The 15,528-nt window shown below is 45.2% G+C and overlaps 8 non-coding genes across 8 annotated transcripts; all 8 read left to right on the forward strand.

The window, feature by feature from the left end:
• Positions 1-1,510: 1,510 nt before the first annotated feature.
• On the forward strand, positions 1,511-1,582 carry TRNAE-UUC (transfer RNA glutamic acid (anticodon UUC)). Its single transcript has one exon. It is a non-coding gene; the product is annotated as a tRNA-Glu (tRNA).
• Positions 1,583-2,002: 420 nt separating this feature from the next.
• On the forward strand, positions 2,003-2,074 carry TRNAG-UCC (transfer RNA glycine (anticodon UCC)). The gene has a single exon. It is a non-coding gene; the product is annotated as a tRNA-Gly (tRNA).
• Positions 2,075-5,665: 3,591 nt separating this feature from the next.
• On the forward strand, positions 5,666-5,737 carry TRNAG-UCC (transfer RNA glycine (anticodon UCC)). The gene has a single exon. It is a non-coding gene; the product is annotated as a tRNA-Gly (tRNA).
• A 419-nt stretch (positions 5,738-6,156) lies between these two features.
• TRNAG-UCC (transfer RNA glycine (anticodon UCC)) lies at positions 6,157-6,228 on the forward strand. The gene has a single exon. It is a non-coding gene; the product is annotated as a tRNA-Gly (tRNA).
• A 2,381-nt stretch (positions 6,229-8,609) lies between these two features.
• TRNAG-UCC (transfer RNA glycine (anticodon UCC)) lies at positions 8,610-8,681 on the forward strand. Its single transcript has one exon. It is a non-coding gene; the product is annotated as a tRNA-Gly (tRNA).
• A 912-nt stretch (positions 8,682-9,593) lies between these two features.
• On the forward strand, positions 9,594-9,665 carry TRNAR-UCG (transfer RNA arginine (anticodon UCG)). The gene has a single exon. It is a non-coding gene; the product is annotated as a tRNA-Arg (tRNA).
• A 910-nt stretch (positions 9,666-10,575) lies between these two features.
• On the forward strand, positions 10,576-10,647 carry TRNAG-UCC (transfer RNA glycine (anticodon UCC)). Its single transcript has one exon. It is a non-coding gene; the product is annotated as a tRNA-Gly (tRNA).
• Positions 10,648-12,544: 1,897 nt separating this feature from the next.
• On the forward strand, positions 12,545-12,616 carry TRNAG-UCC (transfer RNA glycine (anticodon UCC)). Its single transcript has one exon. It is a non-coding gene; the product is annotated as a tRNA-Gly (tRNA).
• Positions 12,617-15,528: the final 2,912 nt, after the last annotated feature.

Genomic DNA, 15,528 nt, shown 5'->3' on the forward strand with positions numbered 1-15,528 from the left:
GCCAATTTTCTGTCACTCTCTGCCCATCGTTGCAATGCACGTGTAGCCTCGCAAATGCGGGCATCGGTGGTATAGTGGTTAGCATAGCTGCCTTCCAAGCAGTTGATCTGGGTTGGATTCCCGGCCGACGCATCTTTTCTATGTTGCTTTTGCTAAGTTGTGTTATATTGTGCAATGGGCTGTTTATTCTATTGCACAAAAGCCATTCGGCTAATTGACGAAAACGCCCGACTATTTTAAAAAGTCAGAGTTTCGTGTTTCAGATTCTTCTGACACAAAAAAACTTTGAGGCTCAAGTTGGGAAAACTTCTACTACTGCTTCACCACTTTTAGAGCCTTTACGTTCATTGACACCTCCGCTGCGTCACATGTAACGAGTCGATTGTTGACTCAGAGGCCTCGCTTACAATAATGATAGCAGTGATCAGTATTAAATAGGCAGCCAAATCAGACACGGCACGGAGCCTCAGCTAATTTTCTGTCACTCTCTGCCCATCGTTGCAGTGCACGTGTAGCCTCGCAAATGCGGGCATCGGTGGTATAGTGGTTAGCACAGCTGCCTTCCAAGCAGTTGACAAGGGTTTGATTCCCGGCCGACGCATGTTTTCTATGTTGCTTTTTTCTAAGTTGTGTTATAATGTGCAAGACGCTGTTTATTCCATTGCACGAAAGCCATTCGGCTGTTTCACGAATCGCCCAACTATTTTAAAAACTCAGAGTTTCATGTTTCAGATTCTTCGGCAACAAAATAACTTCTGACGCTGAAGTTGGGCTTACTTTAATAATGCTTCACCACTGTTAGTGCCTTTGCATTCATTGACACCTCCGCTGCGTCACAGGTAACGAGTCGATATTTGAGTCGGAGGCCACGCTTACAATAATGACAGCAGTGATCGCAACTTTTTAGGCAGCCAAATTCAGACACGGCACGGAGCCTCAGCCAATTTTCTGTCACTCTTCCCATCGTTACAATGCACGTGTTCCGGATGAACAGCTGAAAGCAGCCTAGCAAACGCTGCCGTCGGTGGTATAGTGGTTAGCATAGCTGCCTTCTAAGCAGTTGACCCTGGTTTGATTCCCAGCCGATGCACCTTTTCTATGTTGCTTTTTTCTAAGTTGTGTTTTAGTGTGCATTACGCTGTTTATACTATTGCACGAAAGCCATTCGGCTGTCTCACGAAAACGCCCAACTATTTAAAAAGTCAGAGTTTCATGTTTCAGATTCTTCTAACACAAAATAACTTCTGAGGCTCAAGTTGGAAAAACTTCTAATAATGCTTCACCACTGTTAGCGCCTTTACGTTCATTGACATCTCCGCTGCGTCACAGGTACTGAGTCGATTGTTCACTCAAGGGCCGTGCTTACAATAATGATAGCAGTGATCACAATTTTATAGGCATGCAAATTCAGGCACAGCACGGAGCCCCAGCCAATTTTCTGTCACCCTCTGCCCATCGTTACAATGTGCGCGTTCCGGATGAACAGCTGAAAGCAGCCTCGCAAATGCGGTCGTCGGTGGTATAGTGGTTAGCATAGCTGCCTTTCAAGCAGTTGTCCCGGGTTTGATTCCCGGCCGACGCATCATTTCTATGTTGCTTTTGCTAAGTTGTGTTATAATGTGCAAGACGCTGTTTATTCCATTGCACGAAAGCCATTCGGCCGTTACACGAAAAGGCCAAACTATTTTAAAAAGTCAGAACTTCATGTTTCAGATTCTTCTGACACAAAATCACTTCTGATGCTCAAGTTGGGAAAACTTTTAGGAATACTTCACCACTGTCAGCGCCTTTACGATCATTGACACCACCGCTGCGTCACAGGTAACAAGTTGATTGTTGACTCGGAGGCCGCGTTTACAATAATGATAGCAGTGATCACAACTTTTTAGGCAGCCGATATCAGACACGGCACGGAGCCTCAGCCAATTTTCTGTCACTCTCTGCCCATCGTTGCAATGCACGTGTTTCGGATGAACAGCTAAAAGCAGCCTCGCAAATGCGGGCGTCGGTGGTACAGTGGTTAGCATAGCTGCCTTCCAAGCAGTTGTCCCGGATTTGATTCCCGGCCGACGCATCTTTTTTTATGGTGCTCTTTTCTATGTTGTTTTATAATGTGCAATACGCTGTTTATTCCATTTCACGAAAGCCATTCGGCTGTTTCACGAAAATGCCCAACTATTTTAAAAATTCAGAGTTTCATGTTTCAGATTCTTCTGCAACAAAATAACTTCTGACGCTGAAGTTTGGCTTACTTTATAATGCTTCACCACTGTTAGTGCCTTTGCATTCATTGACACCTCCGCTGCGTCAGAGGTAACGAGTCGATATTTGAGTCGGAGGCCGCGCTTACAATAATGATAGCAGTAATCACAACTTTTTAGGCAGCCAAATTCAGACACAGCATGGAGCCTCAGCCAATTTTCTGTCACTCTCCCCATCGTTACAATGCACGTGTTCCGGATGAACAGCTGAAAGCAGCCCAGCAAACGCTGCCGTCGGTGGTATAGTGGTTAGCATAGCTGCCGTCCAATCAGTTGACCTGGGTTTGATTCCCGGCCGGCGCATCTTTTCCATGTTGCTTTTTTCTAAGTTGTGTTACATTGTGCACTCCGCTGTTTGTTCAATTGCACGAAAGCCATTCAGCTGTTTGACGAAAATGCCCGACTATTTAAAAAGTCAGAGTTTCGTGTTTCAGATTCTTCTGACACAAAATAACTTCTGAGGCTCAAGTTGGGAAAACTTCTAATAATGCTTCACCACTGTTAGCGCCTTTACGTTCATTGACATCTCCACTGCGTCACAGGTAACGAGTCGATTGTTCACTCAGGGGTCGTGCTTACAATAATGATAGCAGTGATCACAATTTTATAGGCAACCAAATTCAGACACAGCACGGAGCCCAAGCCAATTTTCTGTCACTCTCTGCCTATCGTTTCAATGCACGTGTCACGGAAGAACAGCTGAAGCAGAGTCGCAAATGCCGGCATCAGTGATATAGTGGTTAGCATTGCTGCCTTCCAAGAAGTTGACCCGGGTTCGATTCCCGGCCAACGCATCTTTTCTTTGTTGCTTTTGCTGAGTGGTGTTACATTGTGCAATCAGCTGTATGTTCTATTGCACAAAAGCCATTCGGCTGTTTGACGAAAACGCCCAACTATTTTAAAAAGTGAGTTTCAGGTTTCACATTCTTCTGGAGCAAAATAACTTCTGAGGCTAAAGTTGGGCTAACTTCTACGAATACTTCACTACTGTTAGCGCCTTTGCGATCATTGACATCTCCGCTGCGTCACAGGTAACGAGTCGATTGTTGACTCGGAGGCCGCGCTTACAATAATGCTAGCAGTGATTGCAATTTCATGGGCAGCCAAATTCAGACACGGGACGGAGTACCAGGCAATATTCTATCACTCTCTGCCCATCGTTTCAATGCACGTGTCACGGAAGAACAGCTGAAGCAGAGTCGCAAATGCCGGCGTCAGTGATATAGTGAATAGCATTGCTGCCTTCCAAGAAGTTGACCCGGGTTTGATTCCCGGCCGACGCATCTTTTCTATGTTGCTTTTGCTAAGTTGTGTAATGATGTGCAAGACGCTGTTTATTCCATTGCACGAAAGCCATTCGGCTGTTTGACGAAAACGCCCGACTATTTTGAAAAGTCAGAGTTTCATGTTTCAGATTCTACTGCAACAAGATAACTTCTGAGGTTGAAGTGTGGCAAACTTCTACTACTGCTTCACCACTGTTAGTGCGTTTACGTTCATTGACACCTCCGCTGCGTCACAGGTAACGTGTCGATTGTTGACTCAGAGGCCTCGCTTACAATAATGATAGCAGTGATCAGTGTCTTATAGGCAGCCAAATTCAGACACGGCACGGAGCCTCAGCCAATTTTCTGTCACTCTCTGGCCATCGTTGCAATGCACGTGTTTCGGATGAACATCTGAAAGCAGCGTCGCAAATGCGGGCGTCGGTGGTATAGTGGTTAGCATAGCTGCCGTCCAAGCAGTTGATCTGGGTTTGATACCCGGCCGGCGCATCTTTTCTATGTTGCTTTTTTCTAAGTTGTGTTACATTGTGCAATCCGCTGTTTGTTCTATTGCACGAAAGCCATTCAGCTGTTTGACGAAAATGCCCGACTATTTTAAAAAGTCAGAATTTCGTGTTTCAGATTCTTCTGACACAAAATAACTTCTGAGGCTCAAGTTTGGAAAACTTCTAATAATGCTTCACCACTGTTAGCGCCTTTACGTTCATTGACATCTCCACTGCGTCACAGGTAACGAGTTGATTGATTGATTTGTGGGGTTTAACGTCCCAAAACCACCATATGATTATGAGAGACGCCGTAGTGGAGGGCTCCGGAAATTTTGACCACCTGGGGTTCTTTAACGTGCACCCAAATCTGAGCACACGGGCCTCGACATTTCCGCCTCCATCGGAAATGCAGCCGCCGCAGCCGGGATTTGAACCCGCGACCTGCGGGTCAGCAGCCGAGTACCTTAACAGGTAACGAGTCGATTGTTCACTCAGGGGCCTTGCTTACAATAATGATAGCAGTGATCACAATTTTATAGGCAGCAAAATTCAGACACAGCACGGAGCCCCAGCCAATTTTCTGTCACTCTCTGCCCATCGTTTCAATGCACGTGTCACGGAAGAACAGCTGAAGCAAAGTCGCAAATGCCGGCGTCAGTGATATAGTGAATAGCATTGCTGCCTTCCAAGAAGTTGACCCGGGTTCGATTCCCGGCCAACGCATCTTTTCATTGTTGCTTTTGCTGAGTTGTGTTACATTGTGCAATCCGCTGTATGTTTTATTGCACGAAAGCCATTCGGCTGTTTGACGAAATGCCCGACTATTTTAAAAAGTCAGAGTTTCATGTTTCAGATTCTTCTGCAAGAAAATAACTTTTGAGGCTGAAGTTGGGCAAACGTCTACTACTGCTTTAACACTGTTAGTGCCTTTACGTTCATTGACACCTCCGCTGCGTCACAGGTAACGAGTCGATATTTGAGTCGGAGGCCGCGCTTACAATAATGATAGCAGTAATCACAACTTTTTAGGCAGCCAAATTCAGACACGGCACGGAGCCTCAGCCAATTTTCTGTCACTCTCCCCATCGTTACAATGCACGTGTTCCGGATGAACAGCTGAAAGCAGCCTAGCAAACGCTGACGTCGGTGGTATAGTGGTTAGCATAGCTGCCTTCCAAGCAGTTGACCCTGGTTTGATTCCCAGCCGACGCACCTTTTCTATGTTGCTTTTTTCTAAGTTGTCTTTTAGTGTGCAATACGCTGTTTAAACTATTGCACGAAAGCCATTCGGCTGTCTCACGAAAACGCCCAACTATTTAAAAAAGTCAGAGTTTCATGTTTCAGATTCTTCTGACACAAAATAACTTCTGATGCTCAAGTTGGGAAAACTTCTAATAATGCTTCACCACTGTTAGCGCCTTTACGTTCATTGACATCTCCGCTGCGTCACAGGTAACGAGTCGATTGTTCACTCAGGGGCCGTGCTTACAATAATGACAGCAGTGATCACAATTTTATAGGCAGCCAAATTAAGACACGGCACGGAGCCTCAGCCAACTTTCTGTCACTCTCCCCATCGTTACAATGCACGTGTCACGGATGAACAGCTGAAGCAGCCTCGCAAATGCCGGCGTCGGTGGTATAGTGGTTAGCATAGCTGTCTTCCAAGCAGTTGATCTGGGTTTGATTCCCGGCCGGCGCATCTTTTCTATGTTGCTTTTTTCTAAGTTGTGTTACATTGTGCACTCCGCTGTTTGTTCTATTGCACGAAAGCCATTCGGCTGTTTGACAAAAACGCGAAACTATTTTAAAAAGTCAAAGTTTCATGTTTCACACTCTTCTCGGGCAAAATAACTTCTGAGGCTCAAGTTGGGAAAACTTCTAATAATGCTTCACCACTGTTAGCGCCTTTACGTTCATTGACATCTCCACTCGTCACAGGTAACGAGTCGATTGTTGACTCGGAGGCCGCGCTTACAATAATGATAGCAGTGATCACAATTTTATGGGCAGCCAAATTCAGACACGGGATGGAGCACCAGGCAATATTCTATCACTTTCTGCTCATCGTTACAATGCACGTGTTCTGTATGAACAGCTGAAGCAGCCTCGCAAATGCCGGCGTCAGTGGTATAGTGGTTAGCATAGCTGCCTTCCAAGCAGTTGTCCCGGGTTTGATTCCCGGCCGACGCACCTTTTCTATGTTGCTCTTTTCTAATTAGTGTTATAATGTGCAAGACGCTGTTTTTTCCATTGCACGAAAGCCATTCGGCTGTTTCACGAAAACGCCCAACTATTTAAAAAAGTCAGAGTTTCATGTTTCAGATTCTTCTGACACAAAATATCTTCTGAGGCTCAAGTTGGGCTAACTTTAATAATGCTTCACCACTGTTAGCGCCTTTACGTTCATTGACATCTCCGCTGCGTCACAGGTAACGAGTCGATTGTTCACTCAGGGGCCTTGCTTACAATAATGACAGCAGTGATCACAATTTTATAGGCAGCCAAATTCAGACACAGCACGGAGCCCCAGCCAATTTTCTGTCACTCTCTGCCCATCGTTTCAATGCACGTGTCACGGAAGAACAGCTGAAGCAGAGTCGCAAATGCCGGCGTCAGTGATATAGTGGTTAGCATTGCTGCCTTCCAAGAAGTTGACCCGGGTTCGATTCCCGGCCAACGCATCTTTTCTTTGTTGCTTTTGCTGAGTTGTGTTACATTGTGCAATCAGCTGTATGTTCTATTGCACGAAAGCCATTCGGCTGTTTGACAAAAACGCCCAACTATTTTAAAAAGTCAAAGTTTCATGTTTCACATTCCTCTGGAGCAAAATAACTTCTGAGGCTCAAGTTGGGAAAACTTCTAATAATGCTTGACCACTTTTAGCGCCTTTACGTTCATTGACATCTCCACTGCGTCACAGGTAACGAGTCGATTGTTGACTCGAAGGCCGCGCTTACAATAATGACAGCAGTGATCACAATTTTATAGGCAGCCAAATTCAGACACAGCACGGAGCCCCAGCCAATTTTCTGTCACTCTCTGCCCATCGTTTCAATGCACGTGTCACGCAAGAACAGCTGAAGCAGAGTCGCAAATGCCGGCGTCAGTGATATAGTGAATAGCATTGCTGCCTTCCAAGAAGTTGACCCGGGTTCGATTCCCTGCCAACGCATCTTTTCATTGTTGCTTTTGCTGAGTTGTGTTACATTGTGCAATCCGCTGTATGTTCTATTGCACGAAAGCCATTCGGCTGTTTGACGAAAACGCCCAACTATTTGAAAAAGTCAGTTTCATGTTTCACATTCTTCTGGAGCAAAATAACTTCTGAGGCAAAAGTTGGGCTAACTTCTACGAATACTTTACTACCGTTAGCGCCTTTGCGATCATTGAGATCTCCGCTGCGTCACAGGTAACGAGTCGATTGTTGACTCGGAGGCCGCGCTTACAATAATGATAGCAATGATTACAATTTTATGGGCAGCCAAATTCAGACACGGGACGGAACACCAGGCAATATTCTATCACTCTCTGCCCATCGTTTCAATGCACGTGTCACTGAAGAACAGCTGAAGCAGAGTCGCAAATGCCGGCGTCAGTGATATAGTGAATAGCATTGCTGCCTACCAAGAAGTTGACCCGGGTTTGATTCCCGGCCGACGCATCTTTTCTATGTTGCTTTTGCTAAGTTGTGTAATGATGTGCAAGACGCTGTTTATTCCATTGCACGAAAGCCATTCGGCTGTTTGACGAAAACGCCCGACTATTTTGAAAAGTCAGAGTTTCATGTTTCAGATTGTACTGCAACAAGATAACTTCTGAGGTTGAAGTGTGGCAAACTTCTACTACTGCTTCACCACTGTTAGTGCGTTTACGTTCATTGACACCTCCGCTGCGTCACAGGTAACGTGTCGATTGTTGACTCAGAGGCCTCGCTTACAATAATGATAGCAGTGATCAGTATCTTATAGGCAGCCAAATTCAGACACGGCACGGAGCCTCAGCCAATTTTCTGTCACTCTCTGCCCATCGTTGCAATGCACGTGTTTCGGATGAACATCTGAAAGCAGCGTCGCAAATGCGGGCGTCGGTGGTATAGTGGTTAGCATAGCTGCCGTCCAAGCAGTTGATCTGGGTTTGATTCTCGGCCGGCGCATCTTTTCCATGTTGCTTTTTTCTAAGTTGTGTTACATTGTGCAATCCGCTGTATGTTCTATTGCACGAAAGCCATTCGGCTGTTTGACGAAAACGCCCAACTATTTTAAAAAGTCAGTTTCATGTTTCACATTCTTCTGGAGCAAAATAACTTCTGAGGCTAAAGTTGGGCTAACTTCTACAAATACTTCACTACTGTTAGCGCCTTTGCGATCATTGACATCTCCGCTGCGTCACAGGTAACAAGTCGATTGTTGACTCGGAGGCCGCGCTTACAATAATGATAGCAGTGATTACAATTTTATGGGCAGCCAAATTCAGACACGGGACGGAGCACCAGGCAATATTCTAACACTTTCTGCCTATCGTTACAATGCACGTGTTCCGGATGAACAGCTGAAGCAGCCTCGCAAATGCCGGCGTCAGTGGTATAGTGGTTAGCATAGCTGCCTTCCAAGCAGTTGTCCCGGGTTTGATTCCCGGCCGACGCACCTTTTCTATGTTGCTCTTTTCTAGTTAGTGTTATAATGTGCAAGACGCTGTTTTTTCCATTGCACGAAAGCCATTCGGCTGTTTCACGAAAATGCACGACTATTTTAAAAAGTCAGAATCTCATGTTTCAGATTCTTCTGACACAAAATAACTTCTGAGGCTAATGTTGGGCTAACTTCTACTAATGCTTCACTATTGTTAGCGCCTTTGCAATCATTGACACCTCCGCTGTGTCATAGGTAACGAGACGATTGTTGACTAAGAGGCCGCGCTTACAATAATGATAGCATTGATCACAACATTATAGGCAGCCAAATTCAGACACGGCACGGAGCCCCAGCCAATGTTTTGTCACCCTCTGCCCATTGTTACAATGCACGTGTTCTCAATGAACAGCTGAAAGCACCCTCGCAAATGCCGGCGTCAGTGGTATAGTGGTTAGCATAGCTGCCTTCCAAGCAGTCGACCCGGGTTCGGTTCTCGGCCGACGCAACTTTTATTTGTTGCTTTTGCTGAGTTGTGTTACATTGTGCAATACACTGTTATTTCCATTGCACGAAAGCCATTCGGATGTTTCACGAAAACGCCAAACTATAAAAAAAAGTCAGAGTTTCATGTTTCAGATTTTTCTGACACAAAATAACTTCTGAGGCTCATGTTGGGCTAACTACTAATAATGCTTCACCACTGTTAGCGCCTTTACCTTCATTGACATCTCCGCTGCGTCACAGGTAACGAGTCGAGTGTTCACTCAGGGGCCGTGCTTACAATAATGATAGCAGTGATCACAATTTTATAGGCAGCCAAATTCAGACACAGCACGGAGCCCCAGCCAATTTTCTGTCACTCTCTGTCCGTCGTTTCAATGCACGTGTCACGGATGAACAGCTGAAGCAGCCTCGCAAATGCCGGCGTCAGTGATACAGTGGTTAGCATAGCTGCCTTCGAAGCAGTTGACCCGGGTTTGATTCCCGGCCGACGCATCTTTCTATGTTGCTTTTGCTAAATTGTGTTATATTGTGCAATATGCTGTTTATTCTATTGCACAAAAGCCATTCGGCTGTTTCACCAAAATGCACGACTATTTTAAAAAGTCAGAATCTCATGTTTCAGATTCTTCTGACACAAAATAACTTCTGAGGCTAATGTTGGGCTAACTTCTACTAATGCTTCACTATTGTTAGCGCCTTTGCAATCATTGACACCTCCGCTGTGTCATTGGTAACGAGACGATTGTTGACTAAGAGGCCGCGTTTACAATAATGATAGCATTGATCACAACATTATAGGCAGCCAAATTCCGACACGGCACGGAGCCCTAGACGATTTTTTGTCACTCTCTGCCCATTGTTACACTGCACGTGTTCTCAATGAACAGCTGAAAGCACCCTCGCAAATGCCGGCGACGGTGGTATAGTGGTTAGCATAGCTGCCTTCCAAGAAGTTGACCCGGGTTCAATTCCCGGCCAACGCATCTTTTCTTTGTTGCTTTTGCTGAGTTGTGTTACATTGTGCAATATACTGTTATTTCCATTGCACGAAAGCCATTCGGCCGTTTGACGAAAAGGCCCAACTATTTTAAATGTCAGAATTTCATGTTTCAGAATCTTCTGACACAAAATACCTTCTGAGGCTCAAGTTGGGCTAACTGCTACGAATGCTTCACCACTGTTAGCGCCTTTACGTTCATTGACACCTCCGCTGCGTCACAGGTAACGAGTCGATTGTTGACTCAGAGGCCTCGCTTAAAATAATGATAGCAGGCATCAGTATTTTATAGGCAGCCAAATTCAGACACGGCATGGAGCCTCAGCCAATTTTCTGTCACTCTCTGCCCATCGTTGCAGTGCACGTGTTTAGTATGAACAGCTGAAAGCAGCCTCGCAAATGCGGGCTTCGGTGGTATAGTGGTTAGCACAGCTGCCTTCCAAGCAGTCGACCTGGGTTTGATTCCCGGCCGACGCATGTTTTCTATGTTGCTTTTTTCTAAGTTGTGTTATAATGTGCAAGACGCTGTTTATTCCATTGCACGAAAGCCATTCGGCTGTTTCACGAAAACGCCCAACTATTTTAAAAAGTCAAAGTTTCATGTTTCACATTCTTCTGCCACAAAATAAATTTTGAAGCTGAAGTTGGGCAAGCTTCTATTACTGCTTCAACACTGTTAGCGCCTTTACGTTCATTGACACCTCCGCTGCGTCACGGGCAACGAGTCGATTGTTGACTCAGAGGCCGCGCTTACAATAATGATTGCAGTGATCACAATTTTATAGGCAGAAAATTCAGACACGAGACGGAGCACCAGGCAATTTTCTATCACTCTCTACCCATCGATACAATGCACGTGTTCTTGATGAACAGCTGAAAGCAGCCTCGCGAATGCCGGCGTCGATGGTATAGTGGTTAGCATAGCTCCTTTCCAAGCAGTTTACCCGTGTTTGATTCCCAGCCGACGCACCTTTTCTATGTTGCTTTTTTCTAAGTTGTGTTATATTGTGCAATACGCTGTTTATTCTATTGCACGAAAGCCATTCGGCTGTTTGACGAAAACGCCCGACAATTTGAAAAAGTCAGAGTTTCATGTTTCAGATTCTTCTGACACAAAATAACTTCTGAGGCTCAAGTTGGGCTCACTTCTAATTATGCTTCACCACTGTTAGCGCCTTTACGTTCATTGACATCTCCGCTGGGTCACAGGTAACGAGTTGATTGTTAACTCAGAGGCCGCGCTTACAATAATGATTGCAGTGATCACAATTTTATAGGCAGAAAATTCAGACACGAGACGGAGCACCAGGCAATTTTCTATCACTCTCTACCCATCGATACAATGCACGTGTTCTTGATGAACAGCTGAAAGCAGCCTCGCGAATGCCGGCGTCGATGGTATAGTGGTTAGCATAGCTCCTTTCCAAGCAGTTTACCCGGGTTTGATTCCCAGTCAACGCACCTTTTCTATGTTGCTTTTTTCTAAGTTGTGTTATATTGTGCAATACGCTGTTTATTCTATTGCACGAAAGCCATTCGGCTGTTTGACGAAAACGCCCGACTATTTTAAAAAGTCAGAGTTTCATGTTTCACATTCTTCTGCAACAAAATAAATTTTGAGGCTGAAGATGGGCAAGCTTCTACTACTGCTTCAACACTGTTAGCGCCTTTACGTTCATTGACACCTCCGCTGCGTCACAGGCAACGAGTCGATTGTTGACTCAGAGGCCGCGCTTACAATAATGATTGCAGTGATCACAATTTTATAGGCAGAAAATTCAGACACGAGACGGAGCACCAGGCAATTTTCTATCACTCTCTACCCATCGATACAATGCACGTGTTCTGGATGAACAGCTGAAAGCAGCCTCGCGAATGCCGGCGTCGGTGGTATAGTGGTTAGCATAGCTCCTTTCCAAGCAGTTTACCCGGGTTTGATTCCCAGCCAACGCACCTTCTCTATGTTGTTTTTATCTAATTTGTGTCACTTTCTGCAATACGCTGTTTCTTCTATTGCACGAAACCCATTCGGCTGTTTGACGAAAACGTCCAACTATTTTAAAAAGTCAAAGTTTAATGTTTCAGATTCTTCTGCAGAAAAATAAACTCTGTGGCTGATGTTGGGCTAACTTCTATTATTGCTTCACTACTGTTAGCGCCTTTACGTTCATTGACACCTCCGCTGCGTCACAGGTAATAAGTCGATTGTTGACTCAGAGGCCGCGCTTTAAATAATGATAGCAGTGATCACAATTTTATAGGCAGCCGAATTGAGACACGGCACAGAGCCCCAGCCAATTTCCTGTCACCCTCTGCCCATAGTTATAATGTACGTGTTCCGGATGAACAGCTGAAAGTAGCCTCGCAAATGCCGGCGTCGGTGGTATAGTGGTTAGCATAGCTGCCTTCCAAGCAGTTGACCCGGGTTCGATTCCCGGCCGACGCATCTTTTCTTCGTTGCTTTTGCTGAGTTGTGTTACATTGTGCAATACGCTGTTATTTCCATTGCACAAAAGCCACTCGGCTGTTTGACGAAAACGCCCGACTATTTTAAAAAGTCAGAGTTTCATGTTTCAGATTCTTCTGCAACAAAATAACTTTTGAGGCTGAAGTTGGGCAAACTTCTACTACTGCTTCAACACTGTTAGCGCCTTTACAATCATTGACACCTCTGCTGCGTCACAGGCAACAAGTCGATGGTTGACTCAGAGGCCGCGCTTACAATAATGATTGCAGTAATCACAATTTTATAGGCAGCCTAATTCAGACACGCAGTGGAGCACCAGGCAATTTTCTATCACTCTCTACCCATCGATACAATGCACGTGTTATGGATGAACAGCTGAAAGCGGCCTCGCGAATGCCGGCGTCGGTGGTATAGTGGTTAGCATAGCTCCTTTCCATGCAGTTTACCCGTGTTTGTTTCCCGGCCGACGCACCTTTTCTATGTTGCTTTTTTCTAAGTTGTGTTATATTGTGCAATACGCTGTTTATTCTATTGCACGAAAGCCATTCGGCTGTTTGATGAAAACGCCCGACAATTTGAAAAAGTCAGAGTTTTATGTTTGAGATTCTTCTGACACAAAATAACTTCTTAGGCTCAAGTTGGGCTAACTTCTAATAATGCTTCACCACTGTTAGCGCCTTTACGTTCATTGACATCTCCGCTGGGTCGCAGGTAACGAGTCGATTGTTAACTCAGAGGCCGCGCTTACAATAATGATTGCAGTGATCACAATTTTATAGGCAGCCAAATTCAGACATGAGACGCAGCACCAGGCAATTTTCTATCACTCTCTACCCATCGTTACAATGCACGTGTTCTGGATGAACAGCTGAAAGCAGCCTCGAAAATGCCGGCATCGGTGGTATAGTGGTTAGCATAGTTCCCTTCCAAGCAGTTTACCCGGATTTTATTCCCAGCCGACGCACCTTTTCTATGTTGCTTTTTTCTAAGTTGTGTTATTTTGTGCAATACGCTGTTTATTCTATTGCACAAAGCCATTCGGCTGTTTGACGAAAACGCCCGACTATTTTAAAAAGTCAGAGTTTCATGTTTCACAATCTTCTGCAATAAAATAAATTTTGAGGCTGAAGTTGGGCAAGCTTCTATTACTGCTTCAACACTGTTAGCGCTTTTACGTTCATTGACACCTCCGCTGCATCACAGGCAACGAGTCGATTGTTGACTCAGATGCCGCGCTTACAATAATGATTGCAGTGATCACAATTTTATAGGCAGCCGAATTCAGACACGGCACGGAGCCCCAGCCAATTTTTTGTCACCCTCTGCCCATCGTTACAATGCACGTGTCACGGATGAACAGCTGAACCAGCCTTGCAAATGCCGGCGTCAGTGATATAGTGGTTAGCATAGCTGCCTTCGAAGCAGTTGACCCGGGTTCGATTCCTGGTCGACGCATCTTTTATTTGTTGCTTTTGCTGAGTTGTGTTACATTGTGCAATACACTGTTATTTCCATTGCACGAAAGCCATTCGGCTGTTTCACGAAAACGCCCAACTATTTAAAAAAGTCAGAGTTTCATGTTTCAGATTCTTCTGACACAAAATAACTTCTGAGGCTCAAGTTGGGCTAACTACTAATAATGCTTCACCACTGTTAGCGCCTTTACGTTCATTGACATCTCCGCTGCGTCACAGGTAACGAGTCGAGTGTTCCCTCAGGGGCCGTGCTTACAATAATGATAGCAGTGATCACAATTTTATAGGCAGCCAAATTCAGACACAGCACGGAGCCTCAGCCAATTTTCTGTCACTCTCTGTCTATCGTTTCAATGCACGTGTCACGGAAGAACAGCTGAAGCAGAGTCGCAAATGCCGGCGTCAGTGATATAGTGGTTAGCATTGCTGCCTTCCAAGAAGTTGACCCGGGTTCGATTCCCGGCCAACGCATCTTTTCTTTGTTGCTTTTGCTGAGTTGTGTTACATTGTGCAATCAGCTGTATGTTCTATTGCACGAAAGCCATTCGGCTGTTTGACAAAAACGCCCAACTATTTTAAAAAGTCAAAGTTTCATGTTTCACATTCTTCTGGAGCAAAATAACTTCTGAGGCTCAAGTTGGGAAAACTTCTAATAATGCTTGACCACTGTTAGCGCCTTTACGTTCATTGACATCTCCACTGCGTCACAGGTAACGAGTCGATTGTTGACTCGGAGGCCGCGCTTACAATAATGATAGCAGTGATCACAATTTTATAGGCAGCCAAATTCAGACACAGCACGGAGCCCCAGCCAATTTTCTGTCACTCTCTGCCCATCGTTTCAATGCACGTGTCACGGAAGAACAGCTGAAGCAGAATCGCAAATGCCGGCGTCAGTGATATAGTGAATAGCATTGCTGCCTTCCAAGAAGTTGACCCGGGTTCGATTCCCGGCCAACGCATCTTTTCATTGTTGCTTTTGCTGAGTTGTGTTACATTGTGCAATCCGCAGTATGTTCTATTGCACGAAAGCCATTCGGCTGTTTGACGAAAACGCCCAACTATTTGAAAAAGTCAGTTTCATGTTTCACATTCTTCTGGAGCAATATAACTTCTGAGGCTAAAGTTGGGCTAACTTCTACGAATACTTCACTACTGTTAGCGCCTTTGCGATCATTGGCATCTCCGCTGCGTCACAGGTAACGAGTCGATTGTTGACTCGGAGGCCGCGCTTACAATAATGATAGCAGTGATTACAATTTTATGGGCAGCCAAATTCAGACACGGGACGGAGCACCACGCAATATTCTATCACTCTCTGCCCATCGTTTCAATGCACGTGTCATGGAAGAACAGCTGAAGCAGAGTCGCAAATGCCGGCGTCAGTGATATAGTGAATAGCATTGCTGCCTTCCA

This window comes from Rhipicephalus microplus, chromosome 8 (genome assembly GCF_043290135.1).
Source record: "Rhipicephalus microplus isolate Deutch F79 chromosome 8, USDA_Rmic, whole genome shotgun sequence".
Lineage (NCBI taxonomy): Eukaryota > Metazoa > Arthropoda > Arachnida > Ixodida > Ixodidae > Rhipicephalus > Rhipicephalus microplus.